The 21,603-nt window shown below is 45.5% G+C and overlaps 1 protein-coding gene across 1 annotated transcript in view; it reads left to right on the top strand.

Annotated features, from left to right (window-relative positions):
- Positions 1–3,420: 3,420 nt before the first annotated feature.
- The window catches only part of LOC109885441 (filamin A-interacting protein 1-like), a 75,017-nt gene continuing 56,834 nt past the window's right edge, over positions 3,421–21,603 (top strand). Inside the window, exon 1 of the mRNA XM_031823975.1 lies at positions 3,421–3,823. The gene's annotated coding sequence lies outside the window, so the exon portion shown is untranslated. The remainder of the gene's footprint in view (positions 3,824–21,603) is intronic.

Below are 21,603 nucleotides of genomic sequence, written 5' to 3' on the forward strand. Positions count from 1 at the left end.
AGCGATAATGGCCCATTTGTTATTGTGTGTGCATGTGTGTGTGTGTGTGTGTGTGTGTGTGTGTGTGTGTGTGTGTGTGTGTGTGTGTGTGTGTGTGTGTGTGTGTGTGTGTGTGTGTGTGTGTGTGTGTGTGTGTGTGTGTGTGTGTCTGCGTGTGTCTGCGTGTATGTATGTGTGCGTGTGTGTGTACTGTTTGAGTCATTTTGGGATGGAGCACTAGGCAACGTCATGTCTGGCAGGTACAATGAAAAGCACTTAACTTTGGCGGAGGTCAAAGGCATAGCATTGTGCAGCTCAGCAGCCATTAAGTGATGGACAACAAAATGGGAGAGATGGAGAGAGGATGAGGTCATAGAGTCCTTAAAGATCTAGCCTATAGGGGATAGGAGCTAGATGTTGTGCCTCATTACCCAGAGTACCCTAGTCTATAGGTCAGTGGTCTAGACCTGTGTGGGGTTGAATGACCCATACATCCTTCAGCTTTCATCATAAGTATGCTCTATCCGGACTGACGCATGGTACACTTGAGGAGCAGGCCCCTCTCTGGTTACCAGTCTTTGGTATTGGGGTCTATTTCTGGAATCCTCTCCCGCTCTCCCTCTCTCTCTCCCTCTCTCTCTCCCTCTCTGCCCCTCACTCCCTCTCTCTCTCTCTCTCTCTCTCTCTCTCTCTCTCTCTCTCTCTCTCTCTCTCTCTCTCTCCCTCTCTCCCTCTCTCTCTGCCCCTCACTCCCTCCTCCCTCCCCTCTCTCCCTCCCTCCCTCTCTCTCTCCCCCTCGCTCCTTCCTCCCTCCCTCTCTCTCTCTCTCTCCCTCTCTCCCTCCCTCTCACTCTCTCTCCCTTCCTCTCCAGGTGGAGGTGTTATATATACATATACTCAGTGGGATGGATCACGGCTCAGATCAGGGATGTGACGGGAATAGCCTTCCCCCTCCTGCAAGGTGTGATGGGAATAGCCTTCCCCCTCCTGCAAGGTGTGATGGGAATAGCCTTCCTCCTCCTGCAAGGTGTGACGGGAATAGCCTTCCCCCTCCTGCAAGGTGTGATGGGAATAGCCTTCCCCCTCCTGCAAGGTGTGACGGGAATAGCCTTCCCCCTCCTGCAAGGTGTGACGGGAATAGCCTTCCCCCTCCTGCAAGGTGTGACGGGAATAGCCTTCCCCCTCCTGCAAGGTGTGACGGGAATAGCCTTCCCCCTCCTGCAAGGTGTGATGGGAATATCCTTCCCCCTCCTGCAAGGTGTGATGGGAATAGCCTTCCCCCTCCTGTTTGGTCGGTGTCGATAATTTTCAGTTTATCGTCTGAGATGCTTCAATGTCAATATTCTATCCGGCTCCCTTTTATAGAAGTTGAGATATTTAATAGCCATTTTCTCCAGTTTACTATTTCTTACTGATGACTGAAAGTAACTGATGACTATATGAACTTCCTTACTTCACGTTGTCAATTAGAGAGGATGTTAAATTGCTAGGATACGTATTGTGAATAAACCTAGCTGGGATATAATGATAGTACATCACTCTCAAAATGGCTGACATAGCTGTCAATGAAATAGATCAGCGCAGGCAATCAGCACAGCCTCCCCAAGAGGCAGATCACATCCATCATGCCACAGTGACTGGCCGCAAGGCCAACAATTAACTAGTTATATCTGAGGGCACAGGAACTAGCCTGAGTCCCTCGTCTGTTTGTGCTGTCTTGCCAACCGCTATGTCAACGTCACGCCAAAGTTGCACAAGACAGCACAAACAGAGTTTGGAGTCAGGCTAGACAGGAACGTCCCTCAGAGTTCATAGTGAGTTGATGAATGATGTGTGTAGTTGGCAACTCAATGTGTTTTTGAACTGCACACACTATAAAGAGCCTCCTCTCAATTCTCTGGAAAAAGTTAGCCTGGCTATATAATCTATTTTCCTGTATTCCAACAGTTTATTTTACAGTGGGGACTGAGTGTGTATTGTCATGCTGTCCTGCGTTATTATTCTCCTGAGTAGGACAACAGGTGGCTCTGATAGTACAGGCCACGCCACGTCTCCATGACAACCCCCAGCACATTGTAGATAAGGTCAGAGTTGATGGGAGCCCATTGAGATCTAAATCTATAAGGGGATATTTTCTACCTCCCCTAGCAGGCACTGTGAGGCCCACCTTTTAGTCTGTTTCTGACCAGATGTACGTGTATGTGTCAAGGAGAGGTTCCGATGACAGCTGGGGACTGACACAATGGAAGCCTCGAATGTGCCTTTACCTCACCACACACACAGTTTGTGTCAGTCCAGACACACTTCCAGACACTGAAACATTGACACCACTGCTACTCAGGAGAAGGCCAGAGGAAAAGCCTTCCCACCCACACACCCACCGCAGCACTGCTCACTGATGGAAAACACAGACCCGCACGGAGCCAAGGACACATTGAAAGGAGTCTGAGATGTAGTCCCGTGGTTGCCATGGTCGGACAGAAAACAGTCCCACAGGAGAGCATGCCTCAGTGAAGGTCCAAGCGTAGAACAGTATTCTTCTGGAATAGAACGCTGGGTTTAAAAAAAAAACATGCTGTGAAATTCAGTGATTCTTTGAAAAATACAGTTTTCAATTATTTTCAGTGATTCTTTGAAAAATACAGTTTTCAATTATTTTCAGAGTTGACTGGCAAATGATCATAGAATCTTGACATTGTTTTGAATACTGCTATGCTCCTATCAGACCACTATTTTGATTCCCCACATGCAAATCAAATGCCTTGTCCTAAGGTACCAGAGCAGGTGACATGGTCACCCGGACTCTATTGTCATCCAGAATTGACCACCTGAGTCAAATAAAACCTACAATGCATTTTACTCTGTCACCTTGTGTTACCTATTGTTTAAGCTGTGGGTGATGTGGGTACCAGTGTCCTCAGTAAAACTAAGTTCCTGACTACATGTAGGGATCAGCTTTCCAAAGCTGTCCTGATGAAGGTAGATTCCATAGAATGACATTTAGAACTATAGGATGTGTATGGTAGATGCTATTAGGGTCTTACTGGCCAGTCTCTTTCAACTTGGGAACTGTCTATACTTCATGTTCCCTTGTCAAGCTTTTCACTCTCTTCACTAAACAACAATCAACCAATCCCAAACTGACTAACCTGCCCCTGGGCACTTTAAATAAGTTACCCCCCCCCCCCCTCTTTCTCTCTCTCTTCTCTCTCTCCTTCCCCTCTCCTTCCTCTCTCTCTATCTCCACAGGGACAGTCCCAGACTCCTTAGGGATCAGTTCGCTGACAGGACCATCTGGCCAAGTGTGTGTGTGTGTGTGTGTGTCATTAGGGGTAGGTTAAATTTAGCAGCGAGGCAGATATCTGCATGCCAGGTCCTATCTGTCCCTTTACCCCTTCCCTCGCTCACTCTCTCCTTCCCTCCCTCCCTCTCTCTCTCTCCTTCCCTCCCTCCCCCTCCTTCTCCTTCTCTCCCTCTCCAGTCATTTCTCTCCAATGCACCACACTGTCCTTCTATCCAGTCCTCTATCACAGCAGCATCTCATTCCCCCTCTTTCTGTCTCTCTCTCTCCCAGGCGCGCTCCCTCTCTCCGTTATATCGGTGGGAGAGTGATTCACCCCCCTCCTCCTCCCCCATCGCTCCAACAGGATTGTACAGACAGAGGCAAGCTGAGGACACAGGAGAGGAGAAAAAGGGCTCGATCAGGGAAGGAAGACGTGGAAACACTACACACTGGATAACATTTCCTCTCTGCTGGCAGGGGGCTACAGAGCAACACAGTGACACTGCAGCAGTAGCAGCAAGCAGCAGTCTGGACTACAGCTTTGACTCACCGCTCTCTGAGGTAAGACTGGTTGTCAGCTACACGCTGCAGCTAAACCCAGAGAGGGAGGTCAAACTACATGGACTTCTCTCTCTGTACCCATGACAATCCTCTTTGTCTACAGTATTTCATTCTGTTTATCATGTGCATTCTGCAGTGTATGGAGACAGGCTGGTGTTGAGTGGGTGTTGCTGTGATGGTGTTGTGGCTAATCAGACAGGGCAGGTAGACTGCATGAAGGGAACATGTCGTGACCACATAGACCACTCTGCTCACTGTTGTATTCTCAGTGAGATCAGCTGAGGGAGTTGGTTTACAGATCCACTATCAATCCTATTGACTCCTGTTGATTTGACATCTTTGCATCATTACTGATGTTTTGGGTGCATATCTGTATGAGTATTGATCTTATGTTTGTGTATCTGGATAGAATATTGTACTGAAAAAAAGGTGCTTTCTAGAACCGAAAGGGTTCTTTGGCTGTCCCCATAGCATATCCCTTTGAAGAACCCTTTTGGTTCCAGGTGTAATGCTTTTGGGTTCCATCTTGAACCCTTTCCACGGATGGTTCTACATGGAACCCAAAAGGGTTCTACCTGGAACCAAAAATGGTTATCCAATGGGGACAGCTGGAAAACCCTTTTGGAACCCTTTTTTCTAAGAGTCAGTTTCCAGTCAAAATCCCATGTGATTGACTGCAGCTAATATGAACATATTTATCGATTGTCAACTGATAAGTGCAGGAAGTAGTTACCACCTCGTCCACTGGGCAATAGTTACGTTAAATTCTGATTGCGTTCTAGTCAATTTCCTTACCTCACATCAAAGACAAAGGTCAACAAAGATGGCCTATGGATGTTCTACATTGAAGTGGTACAGTGACAGAGGCAGGGTATTTCCTAAGGGCAGCGGGTCCAGGCTCAGGGCCCTCTGCGTCTCAGATCACCAGGGGGCTGTGGGGGATATGGAGGGGCCGAGCCAGATGGGGTTATCAGGCCTTCACCTAGCAGCTCCGTTTTCAACGTGTCGCCCCAGAGCAGGGAGAGGGAGGCGGATGCCTGGCCGTCATCAATACATTTTAGCAGTGACCAGATTCTTCTGGCTGTGGATCAGACTCGCGCAAACATGGCGCCCAAAGCAAGCCCCTCTGTGTTTGGTCGTCATTTCTCAAGCTAGAGCAGATCATTCTCACGTTTAGAGTAGCTCATTTAGTGGGTACAGTATGGTCAATATGTGACCCAAGAGGAGTCGGTCGTTCAGGGTTCCTAACCTAAAGACCATTAAAACTCCTTCAACATTGTTTACATTTATGTTATCAATTCCCAGGAGGCTCCAGGGTTTGGCATGGCAACCCTACAGTGGTAAAGCACATTGGATGTTTGTGTAACATGAAAAGGACCACATCATCTTTGGTGACAGTACAGACCTTTTAGGTTGATCCCTCTTGCCTTAAGTGTGAACATTAACGATCACCAAATCATTCGGCGTCAACGCCTACCTTTCTCCTCGTGGACATACTTTCTATAGTTCAGGCATTTATGTCAATCCCTCTAGTGTTAAAGTCTGAACATTTAGTGTCATCAAGGCATTCAGGAAACAAACAGCTATAGTGTTAGTCAGTGACTGCCTCTCCCCTCGTCTAACCTGCTAACTGTAGTTCAGAACTTTATGTCAATCCCTCCAGCGTTGAGTCTGAACATTAGAGGTCATCAATCCATGCAAAAAACAGGAATGGTCTGTGTCTGTCTTCCTTCATCTATAACCTGACGAAGCTCCATGCTCTTCTCTAGACATGCCCCTGATAAGCCTAACACTAAACCTAAACCCAACACTAATCTGTGCTGTAAGCAAATATTTGTCCTGACAGAAAGACACCCAGCAATGCTCCATATGAACTTTTAAAAGGCCTGAGACCCAAAAGAGTGGTTTGTGAGTCCAAGCGACAGGCTAACACATACAACCAGGCCTGACCTGAAATACTTTAAGAAATGAGGAGATGGGAAAGGTCATTGGATTCATATTAACAACTATTATGTATGTTGCCCGTATGTTGTCAATGGGCCGTGCGGTGCATTCTGGGTACAATCCCACAAGGAGTGCCCTCCTTCAAGGAGTCAATGGGAGTCAATTGGGCGCCAGCTCCAAAATCCAACATTAGCATGAATTTCGTGAACAATAAGCACAACATTACAAATCTTTTCTGAGATGTGAGATAATTAACTTGTTCTCTGTAATATTATATAACTTTGAAATCGTGACATTTCGTACTTTTGAGGACAATAGGCAGGTTTCTCTACTCATACATTCATACCTTTTTATTATTACATCTTTAACTTTTTTATTATTTCTCTATTTTCTTTCTCTCTGCGTTATTTGGAAGAGCCCGTAAACATTTCACTGTTAGTCCACACCTGTTGTTTACGAAGCATGTGACGAATGCAATTTGATTTGATTCAATTTTGATTAGACTTTTAGAAGGGATTGCTTGACAATTAGCTTAGCAACCGCATGACAACATGAACCTGATTGGTTGACAGTCTGCTGGGTGGGGCAGCATAGTACTTTCCTCTATTCATTGGCCAATGAGTTTCCCATCTCCTCATTTCTTAAAGTATTTCTGGCATGGCGTGGCCTGTCTGTGGTGCCTGCCTCCTCAGGCGTTGTAATCTGACTGTAAGCCTGGGATATGGTGAGACAGCTAGGGCCTAGGGAGAGTTTGAGGGTGTGTGGATGTGGTGAGACAGCTAGGGCCTAGGGAGGGTTTGAGGGTGTGTGGATGTGGTGAGACAGCTAGGGCCTAGGGAGGGTCTGAGGGTGTGTGGATGTGGTGAGACAGCTAGGGCCTAGGGAGGGTTTGAGGGTGTGTGGATGTGGTGAGACAGCTAGGGACTAGGGAGGGTTTGAGGGTGTGTGGATGTGGTGAGACAGCTAGGGCCTAGGGAGGGTTTGAGGGTGTGTGGATGTGGTGAGACAGCTAGGGCCTAGGGAGGGTTTGAGGGTGTGTGGATGTGGTGAGACAGCTAGGGCCTAGGGAAGGTTTGAGGTTGTGTGGATGTGGTGAGACAGCTAGGGCCTAGGGAGGGTCTGAGGGTGTGTGGATGTGGTGAGACAGCTAGGGCCTAGGGAGGGTCTGAGGGTGTGTGGATGTGGTGTGGCAGCTAGGGCCTAGGGAGGGTCTGACAGTGTGTGTATGACAGTGGCTGGTAAAACTTTAAATCAAAGATCGGGCTCATAGTAATGGAACAGTATCAAACCGTCATTACTATGAGCTGCCCTCCCCTCACCAGCCTCCACTGGTGTATGCCCAGGTTACATGTGAAGTCTCAGTAGGAGTGTGCAGTATGTGTGGGATGAACAAGGGAGACAGGGGGGTGAGGAGAGAGGGATCAAGGAACAGCTGAATCAGCAGAGCCCAGGGATTTGGGCTTGTAAATTCCATTGGGCCATTTGTGCAGAGTGTTGGATTGGATGGGATACTGATGTGTGTTGAGCCCATGGTTACTGTAGAGATTGTTACCTTGGTTTGGCACTGGCATGCTCTGCCGTCTGGTTCCTTCAGTGTGATTGACAGTTTGGGGGAAGTGGGGCAGTAATCAGTACTTCAGACTGACAAGTATTAGTCACACCTCCTGCTGTCTAGAGCTAGAGGGGAATTGGGTTAGTGATCTGTTTACCTTCAGAGTTGTGTGTTGTGTGTGTGTGTGTGTGTGTGTGTGTGTGTGTGTGTGCATCCGTGCAGGTATCAAATGAATACATGAACAGGTACAGCTGATGCTGCTGTGAGGCCAGATATGAAGCCATGTCTGCAGGCAGTGAGATCTTCACGTTACTGCCACCATCATTCTGTCTCATTAACATGTGCTGTGAGGCCGTGGCCCCTAATACCAACCATGGCTGTAGACTCCTCCCTTCTTCCCCTCAGCCAAATCCCTTCACTAAGGGTTTAAGGGGGGCTGGCCAGGGTGTTTGCCAGGCTTCATCAACACTTCATCTGTCTCCTCATGACAGTAGTTGGATTCTGCAGTAACACCTCTTTGGCCCCAATTGCAGATGAACTGAAACCACACAGGGAGTTTCTTCAGAAAGTTGACACAGATGTTGACTGCATTAAAACCGACATACCCCACAAGCTGTCCCTCCTACTGCTGTGGACATTGATACTGTGCATGCAGGCTTTTGTTCCAGCTCAGCACAACCACAACCACACCTACAGTACCAGTCAAAAAATTGGATACACCTACTCATTCAAGGGTTTTACATAATTTTTACTATTTTCTACATGATTCCGTGTGTTATTTCATGATTTTGATGTCTTCACTATTCTACAATGCAGAAAATAGTAAAAAATAAAGAAAATTCTTTGAATGAGTGGGTGTGTCCAAACTTTGGACTGGTACTGTATTTCAACAAATCTAATAGCACCAAACCCTGGACTCACTGAACCCAGTGTGTTAGTGCTGGACCAGGTCTTGTGGTTTGTCCATCATGTGGTCTGAGGGAGGCCATGGGGGGGGGGGGCTGGTCAGAGAGACTGGGGCTAGAGAGGGGCCGGGTTGAGAGGGGGCTGGTCAGAGAGACAGGGGCTAGAGGGGCCGGGATTGAGATGGTGGCTAGTCAGAGAGACAGGGACTAGAGGGGCCGGGATTGAGACGGTGGCTAGTCAGAGAGACAGGGGCTAGAGGGGCCGGGATTGAGATGGTGGCTAGTCAGAGAGACAGGGGCTAGAGGGGCCGGGATTGAGATGGTGGCTAGTCAGAGAGACAGGGACTAGAGGGGCTGGGATTGAGACGGTGGCTAGTCAGAGAGACAGGAGCTAGAGAGGGCTTTGAGATGGGGGATGGCCAGAGAGACAGGGGCTAGAGGGGCCGGGATTGAGATGGTGGCTAGTCAGAGAGACAGGGGCTAGAGGGGCCGGGGTTGAGATGGGGGATGGTCAGAGAGACAGTGGCTAGAGAGGGGGTTGAGATGGGGGATGGTCAGAGAGACAAGGCCTAGAGGGGCCAGAGTTGAGATGGGGGGTGGTCAGAGAGACAGTGGCTAGAGAGGGGGTTGAGATGGGGGATGGTCAGAGAGACAGTGGCCAGAGAGGGGGTTGAGATGGGGGATGGTCAGAGAGACAGTTGCTAGAGAGGGGGTTGAGATGGGGGATGGTCAGAGAGACAGTGGCTAGAGAGGGGGTTGAGATGGGGGCTGTAAGGGGGTTGACCAGTGCCAGTGGGACCCAAGCTAAGCACATGTAGCTCCCCAAAGAGCAGCGAGGTTGCTTCCTTTTTAGACCAGGTATCCTGTTTCCTCACAGAATGCCACTGGTGTAGTCTCTGGGAAAAGAGCTCTCTATATATATATCTGAAGAGAAATTCTAATGTTGTTCACCCCCACATCTCCTCCTCCTTCTGCCTGCCAGCCACAACGTTGTGCCTTGCTGCACATTGAAGTTAAATATCAGCATGTTTATTTTTAATCCTCTATTTGTCATTTAGAATCACAGCATAGCTTCAAGCTGCACTGCAGTCGTTGTATCTGTGGGTTGAAGGAGAATTCAGAGCTGTAGGGACTTTTCTCTCCCCAGTTAGAGAATGTGTAGGGAGGCAGAGAAGTGAGTTGTTTACTAGTCCCTCTTGAGACCTTCTGGCCTAGCTACCAGATTGACCATGAGCTCTGTCAAAACAAGCCTGCACTGCAGTATTTACACAGTTCAACATTCCTTTTTCCCTACAATCAAGTCAAATCACACAATGGTCTTTGGGTAGTGTGTTGTAAAAACAGCTGATAGACTCCTCTCACAGACAGGTAGAAATAGGTACACTCTTAGAAAAAGTGTGATATCTAGAACCTAAGAGGGTTCTTCGGCTGTCCCCATAGGGGAACCCTTTGAAGAACTCTTCTAAAAAAGGATTCTTCTAAGGGGACAGCCGAAGAACCCTCTTAGGTTCTAGATATCACACTTTTTCTAAGAGTGTACCTATTTCTACCTGTCTGTGAGAGGAGTCTATCAGATGTTTTTACAACACACTACCCAAAGACCATTGTGTGATTTGACTTTTTTCTAAGAGTGTACAGATTTCAGGTTGAGACAGGTATATGTAGGTGTAGTGATCGGGCTTAAGTAAACAAATATACACATTAATGGTTGGTCTGATTGTATCCTGCTCGGACTCCTAAAGCCACAGAGCAGGCGGGGAGCATTGGCCACTTGCTGCGTCTATACACAGTACATTAGGCCTGGAGTGATGGATGAGCGTCCGTGCTGCATTAGACACTCAGCAGCAGATGAAAAGGCCTCATTTTAATGTTTGAAAGTGCCGTGCCTGTGGAATCCTATAGCTGGGGTGTTACAGGGTGAATCCCCAGCTTCTAAACTTGTCAGAGAAGGCTGGACCTGCTCAGCCTGAGGTCCAGACTAAGTCTGGTGTGAGACATATTGCTGGTGAGCTAGTGAATAAAGAAGGGATTAGGTTTTAGGCTGATTGGATGAACCATTTCTGGATTGAACATATACAGTGCATTCGGAAACTATTCAGACCCCTTCAATTTTTCCACATTTTGTTACATTACAGCCTTATTGTAAAATTGATTAAATTGTTTTTTCCCCCTTCATCAATCTACACACAATACCCCATAATGACAAAGCAAAAATAGATTTTTAGACATTTTTGCAAATTTATAAACAGAAATATGTTATTTAAATAAGTATTCAGACCCTTTGCTATGAGATTCAAAACTGAGCTCAGGTGCATCCTGTTTCCTTCCATTGATCATCCTTGAGTCCACCTGGGGTAAATTCAATTGATTTGACATGGTTTGTAAAGGCAGACACCTGTCTATATAAGGTCCCACAGTTGACAGTGCATGTCAGAGCAAAAACCAAGCCACGAGGTCGAAGGATTGGATAAGACGGCACAAGTACTGGGTTCCCTGCTAAATGTGAGCTAGTGAAAGAATAAAAGGTCATTGAGTTCCAATTGGTTAAAAACGGCCCCACAGGTTGCAGTGGCCCTTGTTGTTGTCCCGTCTATGACATCATGTCGCTATGGACGGTCATACTAAAAATGACAGAGAGCGTATCTTGTCACAGACACACCTTGTGCCACTCTGGAATTCATCAAATGTCAGGAGCAATTATCAGGCTATTTTCTCCCCCTAGAACATGTTCCCCTCAACTGTTCCCTTCTTATTTAAGGCTACTGATTGACTGAGGCATGTTACACACACAGCACTGGATATGAGCTCTGGCATCCAGGACACAGCATGGTGCAGTGTCAGGCTGGCATGGGGCCCAGAACTGAGCTACCCATGAGGTGTGAGGAGGGTACAGTACACCGTCTGTCTGCCATATAGTCCAGTTAGACCTTATAACAGGCCTGGCTTAAGCTATCTCTCTTAGACTGCAGCTTTTCTCCACATCGTCTTTCCCTCAGGATACTAGTAAAGGAAGTAGGGCACAGTGGTGTGGAACACTCAGATAGAAATATATTTAGTAGGACAGCTACAATATCTCTATTACATGTAGAGTAAGGAATCTTGTCAGCTCTTTTTTTGACATGTCTACCTGAATGTGTCCCAAATGACCTGCTAGGTGGTTTTGGTAGTTAGGGGCTCGCTGTTGGTAGCTGTTTTGTTTATTTGGATCCTCATTTGCAGAAGCAGCATCTACTCTTCCTGGGGTCCACAGCTATATCAATACCACAACAGATCACTTAGATCTACAGCCATGCTTCGCTAGCTAATCATTGCCAGGAATAATTAACCTGGGCCCGGTTTCCCAAAAGTGTTGGCATTTAGGCTTACGAGCGTTTTAACGATGCATCTTTCCTACAACGGCCGAAGATGTTAAATAAGTTTCCCAAAACACCACGCAGAGAGAACGTTCGCTAAGTGCGTCATTGAGGCATGGGTTGATACTGATAGGATTGAAAGGCAACGCTGCTCTCGGATCAGCTTTCTCTATTCAAATCTTACCTTAACATTCTAATTATTCCACAGTACTGACGACAGATCAGCTCCTAGAAAGATACATATTAGGCAGCTTATTATAATGCTTATTCTTTAATAATGCACTAAATCAAGATTTGGCTCATCATTGCGCACATGTTGTTAAACATCATGAAATATATTGAGATGAATTACAGACAGTGCATACAAGTATCAACATAGAACTAAATTGATTGAACGTTAAATTGCAATATGATTTACATAGGCCTATAGCCTACTGTAGCCTACTTTGTATTTGTAGTCAACTTTGTTGTGAAGTTATCAGCAGTCACAGAGAGACAGATCAAACATGGGATTCTATGTTTAGCGGAGATCTTCTGTGTATAAAGTGACTTGGGAGGGCAAAAAAGCATCTAACGACGCACTGTTCACCGGACGTGCTACCTGTCCCAGACCTGATGTTTTCAACTCTCTAGAGACAGCAGGAGTGGTAGAGATACTCTGAATGATCGGCTATGAAAAGCCAACTGACATTTACCCCTAAGGTGCTGACCTGTTGCACTGTGATTATTATTTAACCCTGCTGGTCACCTATGAACATTGGAACATCTTGGCAATGATCTGTTTTAATCTCCACCCGGCACAGCCAAAAGAGGACTGGCCACCCCTCATAGCCTGGTTCCTCTCTAGGTTTCTTCCTAGGTTCTGGCCTTTCTAGGGAGTTTTTCCTAGCCACCGTGCTTCTACACCTGCATTGCTTGCTGTTTGGGGTTTTAGGCTGGGTTTCTGTACAGCACTGAGAAATCAGCTGATGTAAGAAGGGCTATATAAATATATTTGATTTGATTTGACTTAGCTGTTCTATGAGTGGTCTGAGGCAGTCGTTAGATTAAGAGTGTTTTCAAGTGCAACTTTAATAACAATGTTTTTGGGAAACAGCTCGGAGATTTAACGATGCTCCTACGATGCTTTTGGGAAACCGGGCCCTGGTGTTTTCCATCTTAGATTTGTTAGCGTAAAGGTTCAAATCTCCAAACAGGAGACTCCAGCCAGTGTTAGTCAATACATTACGGTCAATACAAGTGAGTGGTTTTAAATAGCCAATCAATTCCCTCTTTCCCAGCGAGTCAATCAATGAGGAGATTCTTAATGCTTAACTAATCACCATCAAGGGGGAAGAGTGACATCAATTGTGACCTCGACAGCTGGTCAATGGCCTAATTGGTTACCTCAGCCTGCTGCGCTAGCAAATAACAATATGTGTTATTCTTAGTAAAGAGTTCAAAGCTTATTGAACTGATATTGTAGCTGTCCAAATTCTTAGATACATGAGATTTCAGTCTGACAGACAGACAAACAGACAACTACCCTTGAGGCTGTACTGCAGCGCCAGCTGTGCCACCAGAGACCCTGGGTTCACGCCCAGGCTCTGTCGTAACCGGCCACGACCGGGAGGTCCGTGCGGCGACACACAATTGGCCTAGCGTCGTCCAGGTTAGGGAGGGTTTGGCCGGTAGGGAAATCCTTGTCTCATCGCGCACCAGCGACTCCTGTGGCGGGCCTGGCGCAGTGCGCGCTAACCAAGCTTGCCAGGTGCACAGTGTTTCCTCCAACACATTGGTGCGGCTGGCTTCCGGGTTGGATGGCGCTGTGTTAAGAAGCAGTGCGGCTTGGTTGGGTTGTGTATCGGAGGAAGCATGACTTTCAACCTTCGTCTCTCCCGTACGGGACTTGTAGCGATGAGACAAGATAGTAGCTACTAAAACAATTGGATACCACGAAATTGGGGAGAAAAAGGGGTCAAATAAAAAAGAGTATACAAAACATTAATAACACCTACTTTTTCCATGACCAGGTGAATCCAAGTGAAAGCTATGTCACTTGTTAAATCCACTTCAATCAGTGCAAAACGCAACTTTGGAAACGTAATGTACCAGAGGTCAATGAGACTCAACATTATCATCGGGGCAGAAAAGATTGTGAGGTGTGAGTGTCAGTGTGTATTTTACACATGCAATTTACAAATAATGTACATATATTTGATTTATTTATATATATGATAAATACATTTTCCCAATATATTTAAATATATTAGGTAGATATATTTAACCCCGCACCCCCTCCCCCGTAGTGGGGCGGATCGAGTGACCCTAATTATAGCAGGCAAGCGTGGATTACAGAGAGATCATCCCACCTCAAGTCTGGGCACATAAACATACCTTTATTTAACTAGGGAAGTCAGTAAGAACAAATTCTTATTTACAATGCCGGCCTACCAAAAGGCTAAAGGCCTCCTGCGGGGACGGGGGCTGGGATAAATAAATAAATAAATATATATATGTATGTAGGACAAAACACACAACAAGAGAGACAACACAACACGACATAAAGAGAGACCTAAGACAACAACATAACAGGGCAGCAACACAACATGGTAGCAACACAACATGACAACAACATGGTAGCAACACAACAGGGCAGCAACACAACATGACAACAACATGGTAGCAACACAACATGGTAGCAACACAACATGGTAGCAGCACAAAATATGGTGCAAACATTATTGGCACAGACAACAGCACAAAGGACAAGAAGGTAGAGACAACAATAAATCCCGCAAAGCAGCCAGCACAGAGGCTTAATAACGGCAACACGAGCACTGTTAGCCCCACTCCAACAGCTAGCACTGCAGCATTTAGCACAGGCTAGGCTAGCCCCACTGCAGCAGCCATCACAGGCTAGGCTAGCCCCACTCCAACTGCCATAGAGCATATATGCGTGAAGGCTAGGCTAGCCCCACTCCAACAGCTAGCAGGACCGAATTAGCAACATGGCTAATAGCCATAGCCGCATCTTGCTCAACAGACTATAACTGTGGGACATGTTAAGGACAAAGCGTAGAGATGGTTCACATTTCTTGGAGCCATTTTTCTTTTTTTGGGCTTTCATGACTCCTACTGAGCAGAATGAATCCAGTGATATTTTATAATCTCGTGTGGGTATTTTGTATAGGCCTGGTGTTTACTGAGAAGGAAGTGACCATTGCAATATAACCTACTTGGCCTCTTCACATATGAGCCTTTCAACTGTGAGGATTGCCTGATAACATAACCGGTCTACATTCCTAGCATCAATGTGTTCTGTGTTTTTTTAAACCTTTATTTTACCAGGTATGTTGACTGAGAACACATTCTCATTTACAGCAATGACCTGGGGAATAGTTACTAGGGAAAGGAGGCAGGATGAATGAGCCAATTGGAAGCTGGGGATGATTAGATTGTCATGATGGTATGAGGGTCAGATTGGGAATTTAGCCAGGACACCAGGGTTACCACCCCTACTCTTACAATAAGTGCCATGGGATCTTCAGTGACCACAGAGAGTCAGGACATCCATTTAACATTCCATCCAAAAGACAGCACCCTACACAGGGCAATGTCTCCAATCACTGCTCTGTGGCACAAGGATATGTTTTTTAGACCAGAGGAATGTGTGCCTCCTACTGGCCCTCCCATCCAGGGACCGACTAGGGCCAACCCTGCTTAGCTTCAGAGGCATGCCAGCAGTGGGATGGATGCAGGGTGTATGGGATGCAGGGCAGGGTGTATGGTATGCAGGGTGTATGGTATGGAGGTCTAGCTGAATTTCCACCATTACTTCTCTCCTCTTCCATACTGGAGCTCCACTTCTTGTTTCCTTCCCCTTTTTTCCAGTAGGGGGCATAAAGCTGCAGGCTAAAGTCTGAAAAATGGAACTTGAAGTTTTTGACATCAAGTGGACTAATTGGATCATAGTATGCTTAACTTATTCTAGTATTCTTAGATTCTTAGAAAGGGCCTGGTATTCTAGGTACATTGGTTGGCACACAGTGCCATTACATTCATTGTCCCATATCGTACGATTCTGGAAGCACCAAAATACTGAGGATATATATAGATAGGCTATCATTGTAAGATTGAACTTGGGCAGAGAGGCATACCATGCTTTTATGGGAGAAATAGACCAGAGAAACGGATACGAGACCCTTTCAAGGGGAGACAACAGACAAGACTGTGAAGGGTTACAAGGTGGTGTCACTCCTCTCAAATAGATGAAAGGTCAGAAAGAGTCAACCAGAAACACTGAGAGATTAGAAAACCCAACAAAGAGGGATTTTCAACCTCCGCAAACGGATTGTTGTGTATACTTCAGTTGGTGTGACGATGAGAAGGAATCAACTGACTTGTTGTGAGGTCACTCGGAGTCATCAGGTCATAGTGGTAGGTATCTTTTAATTTTGTATTTTAGTTGTTTTTTTAACTGCACTGTCGGTTAGGGGCTCATAAGTAAGCATTTCACTGTTGTATTCGGCGCATGTGACTAATACCATTTGATTTGCTTTGATCTCTCAGACAGGTCAGGGTGAGTCAGGCCTAGACATGAACAGTTACAGGACGTGGTGAAAGGAGGAATCACCATTCAGAGGGATCTAGGCTGTATCAGACACACTGACAACCTGATGACCAGCCTAATGGACCCTATTACCCATTTCTGCGTTCTTGTCAGTCCTTTGTCAGAGACACTGATCTAAGGTCAGCTTTGCATTTCTTTCCCTTATGGTGAAGGTAAGAATTCGGGAAAAGTCACTAATCCTAAATCAGTGTTTACAGGTGCCTTCTGCCCAGAACTGCCAGAGAGGATAGGCTCATTGGGAGGAGGGTCATGATACCTGCATAGTGCCTTTAAGAATGATGTTATCTTACTCAGTGCTGCTGTGGCGCTTGTGTGCAGAATAAAGGACAAAGTCCCAAAAGTTACAAATTGCTGCCCTCTGCAGGTTATCCTGTAAAAAGCATCACCAGAATGTAGAGCTTTATAGGCCAATGCATTTAAAAAAAAAACTTTTCAGTAATTTAGCAGACGCGACTTACTGTAGTGTGGCATTTTTGTACTGGTCTCCCGTGGGAGTCGAACCCACAACCCTAAAGTTGCAAACACCATCCTCTACCCACGGTTCCACAGGGGTGGATTGAGCACTCTATGGAGTGAGCACTCTTCTTCCTGCATGGGAAAACAGTATAGAGAACTCTACAACTCAAGTTTATGCTGTAGGCTGCCCTACAGTATGTCAGACATTTGAGAGTAACATTTACCATGGCGATTTATGACAGGCGATCATTACCATTGCTGGCTCAACATAGCCTAGTGACATCTCTATAGCTATATGAGATGGTGCCAACAGACATGGCAGCTCTGCTTCTAGCTCCTAAGAAACTTTGCAGTTTTGCAAAACAAATGTTGTGTTATCTCTTACATTATTAGCCCAGAAAGGTTTTTTGTGTTAGATTCCTAATTCCATTATTTTACAGTGCATTCGCATAGTATTCAGACCCCTTAAAGTAACATTTTGTTACTTTACAGCTGTATTCTAAAAATGATTAAATGATTAATTTTTCCCTTATCAATCTACACACAATACCCCATAATCACAAAGCGAAAACAGGTTTTTAGATTTTTTTTGCAAATTTATAACAAAAAACATAACTACCTTATTTACATAAGTATTCAGACCCTTTGCTATGAGACTCGAAACTGAGCTCAGGTGCATCCTGTTTCCATTGAGCATCCTTGAGATGTTTCTACAACTTGATTGGAGCCCACCTGTGGTAAAGTCAATTAATTGGACATGATTTGGAAAGGCACACACCTGTCTATATAAAGTTCCCACAGTTGACAGCGCATATCAGAGCAAAAACCAAGCCATGAGGTCAAAGGAATTGTCCGTAGAGCTCCGAGACAGGATTGTGTTGAGGCACAGATCTGAGGAAGGATACCAAAACATTTCTGCAGCATTGAAGTTCCTCAAGAACACAGTGGCCTTAAATGGAAAAAGTTTGGAACCACCAAGAGTCTTCCTAGAGCTGGCCGCCCGGCCAAACTGAGAAATCGGGGTAGAAGGGCCTTGGTCAGGGTGACCAAGAACCTGATGGTCACTCTGACAGAGCTCTAGAGTTCCTCCGCGGAGATGGGAGAATCTTCCAGAAGGACAACCATCTCTGCAGCACTCCACCAATCAGGCCTTTATGGTAGAGTGGCCTGACGGAAGCCACTCCTCAGTAAAAGGCACATGACAGCCCACTTGGTGTTTGCCAAAAAGTACATAAAGACTCTCAGACCATGAGAAACAAGATTCTCTGATCTGATGAAACCAAGATTGGTATTTTTGTATTTTATTAGTATCCCCATTAGCTGTTTCAAAAGCAGCAGCTACTCTTCCTGGGGCCCACACAAAACATGAAACATAATACAGAACATTAATAGACAACAGCTCAAGGACAGAACTACACAGACATAACTATCTAGGTCAAATAGGGGAGAGGCGTTGTGCCGTGAGGTGTTGCTTTATCTGTTTTTTAAACCAGGTTTGCTGTTTATATGAGCAATATGAGATGGAACGGAGTTCCATGCAATAAGGGCTCTATAAAATACTGCACACTTTCTTTAATTTGTTCTGGACCTGTGGACTGTGAAAAGACCCCTGGTGCCATGTCTGGTGGGGTAAGTGTGTGTCTCAGAGCTGTGTGTAAGTTGACTATGCAAACAATTTGGGATTTTCAACACATTAATGTTCCTTATTAAAAGAAGAAGTGATGCAGTGTCTCTACTCAACTCTTAGCCAACAGTGACTAGCATACATAGTATTTATATCAGCCCTCTGATTACAATGAAGAGCAAGACGTGATGCTCTGTTCTGGGCCAGCTGCAGCTTAACTAGGTATTTCCTTGCAGCACTCGACCACGCAACTGGACAATAATCAAGATAAGACAAAACTAGAGCCTGCAGAACTTACTTTTTGGAGTGTGGTGTCAAAAAAGCAGAGTCTCTCTTTATTACAGACCTCTCCTCATTTTTACAACCATTGAATCCATACATTTTGACCATGACAGTTTACAATCTAAGGTAACGCCAAGTAATTTAGTCTCCTCAACTTGTTCAACAGCCACACCATTCATTACTAGGTTCAGTTGAGGGAATGATTAGTACCAAATACAATGCTTTTAATTTGAGATTCTCAGGACCGGTTTATTACTGGCCATCCATTCCAAAACAGACTGCAACTCTTTGTTAACGGTTTCAGTGACTTCATTAGCTGTGGTTGCTGATGCATACAGTAAATACATACGTACATACATACATACATACACACACACATACACACACACACACACACACACACACACACACACACACACACACACACACACACACACACACACACACACACACACACACACACACACACACACACATACACACACACACACACACACACACATACATACATACATACATACATATACACACACACACACACACACACACACACACACACACACACACACACACACACACACACACACACACACACATACATACATACATACATACATACATACATACATACATACATACACACACACACACACACACACACACACACACACACACACACACACACACACACACACACACATACACACATACATACATATAATTATTATTATAATAAAATGAAGAATTAGTTGAAAACAAATGAATAAGAATGGAATAAGATTGCACATAAAATAAGTACTATACTATCTATGGAGGAAGGAATGGAGAGTACCAGGCTGGCTGCACCAGTAAAGTTCATCATGATGTGTCTTCTGCCCCGGGATGGGGGGCCCATGTGGTGATAGAACATCCCAGATATTCACACCCAACCCGGTGAGTCTTGTCTGTGACTGCCAACCGCTGTGTTGATATGCCAGTGCTCCGGGCCGGTGGAAGTGGATATTTCCCTGAGAAAGCATCACGCTTTCATAGCCTGCTGGTCCCATATAATACTGTATGTGCTTCAGCCAAATATTGTAAAATAGCCTGGTCCCAGATCTGTCCCAGATATATACAGTGTGCTTCAGCCAAGTCCTCTGCTCTGACTACTGTTGTCATGTTTGGCATCACCATGAACGAACATAACAGAGAGGATCTACACAGATCTGGGACCAGGCTCTTTGTACCATATTCCGTAAAAAGAGACCCAACATTAATGGCCATGACCTGAAAACATACTGTGTCTGTCTCCCCATCTCTCTACAAAAACACATCCATGGAAAATCCAGGAACATATGTCTATGTCAGTACTTCTGAGGGTTTGGCAGCTTCATCCCTGGGCTCTGGTGTCAGCTGCCTGCAGGGTGTGAAACCAGGGGGTGGTGGGTGTCACTACCTGACACCACTCATCAAAATCACCTGCATAAATTAAAAGGTACAGTGTGTTGCTAAAGATGATATTGCGGTTTTCCCCCATTGCCAACTAATGAAACAAGAGTCAGTATCAAATATAATGTATGGAAGAGCACACTCACAGAGATAGACAGAGACAGATTCATGAATACCAAAGCTCAAAAGTACAATACAAGGCAATACGTTTATACTTTATAGACTGAAAATTACAGAGCAGAGCAGTACATAAACAGACAAACATACAGACACACACACACCAACCCTAGGTCCTTCTGCATTCCTGGTCGGTCATAAAAAGTGGGATTGGAGTTTGGCATCTGGCCCAGACCATGAGATCATGTGATATAATCCCCATGGCAACCACTACACCTCAACATAAGCAGACAGACTGACACACGCACGCATGGATGTCTTCCCAGACAGACCCCTCAAGCCAAACCTGGCAGGACCTCTGTGTAGAGGTGTCTTTTCTGTCTTTCCTCTCCTCCCAGGGGGACGTAGCCCTTCGTCCCTCTGTCAACAGCTTGTGTCATGCTACTTGAGCGCGGCCTGAGACTCTAAACAGATTCCTCTATTTGTTTTGGCTGCTGCGTGGGAGTTCAACGAGGAGGAGGAGGTTTGGATGTTTGCATCCAGCACAGGGTTGTGGTGTATTTTCATGTGTCTTGTAATTCATCATCAGGTTTCACCCCTCGTCCTTTCTCTTTCTGGGGACCCTTGGGACTGTGTTGCACTAATGCACGTGTCATGTCATATGTCACTGTTTGTCTACTCTGTACTCTGGGGCTCATGAAGTTGGGATCATTCTTGGTATGAGTTGTAGCCATGCCGGCTTGAAGGTTATGTTTTAATTCAATGCACTATACTGTAGGTGTGGTGACAGAAATTATAATGTAGTGACGCAATATACTTAAAGTTAAAGTTCACTCATGACAATCTCAAGAGGCACTCCTGCAAATTAAAACATTTAAAAGTCAACACTTGGTTATCTCTAGATAACTAAAGTTGATTTGATTGCGTCACTTGGAGCACTGCAAAGCACTGTGGCTTAGTATTTACACTGCCTGCTATAGGCCCACACGACAGCAACGGAAATATAGGTCTACAACAACGTCATATATAGAGACGTTTTAGAATAGCATACTTTATGGCCGTACTAAAACATCCTGTTCGCCTGACCCGCTCCTGAACATCTCTCTGGTCAGCATGGAGGAATTACAGCCAGCAATTGATTTATCTCAGAGTTGTGGAATTCCCAAATGAGTTCTCTGTTGTAGCAGGAAACTCAGGGAACGGTTTTATTGCCCGGCGCCCCATCCACCTCAGAGTCTGAACTGTGATCGCTGCCCGTAACCAAGGAGATCACCCTGCTGTTTGTAAACAATTAATTTTCTAGGGGCTGGCGCTGGAAATAAAAGCCTGTAGGCCTTTTTCACTTTCAAGTTCACAGTATTTGGAGAGAAAAGTAGCCCTTATTCGCTACAAGCTAGTAACCACACAAGCACAAACACTAACTGATATTAACACTAACTTTAACATAATAACAAGTGTAGATAGTTGGCATGTTGGAATTCAGGATGGGAATATCCAGATGATTAAG

This window comes from Oncorhynchus kisutch, linkage group LG5 (genome assembly GCF_002021735.2).
Source record: "Oncorhynchus kisutch isolate 150728-3 linkage group LG5, Okis_V2, whole genome shotgun sequence".
Classification (NCBI taxonomy): domain Eukaryota; kingdom Metazoa; phylum Chordata; class Actinopteri; order Salmoniformes; family Salmonidae; genus Oncorhynchus; species Oncorhynchus kisutch.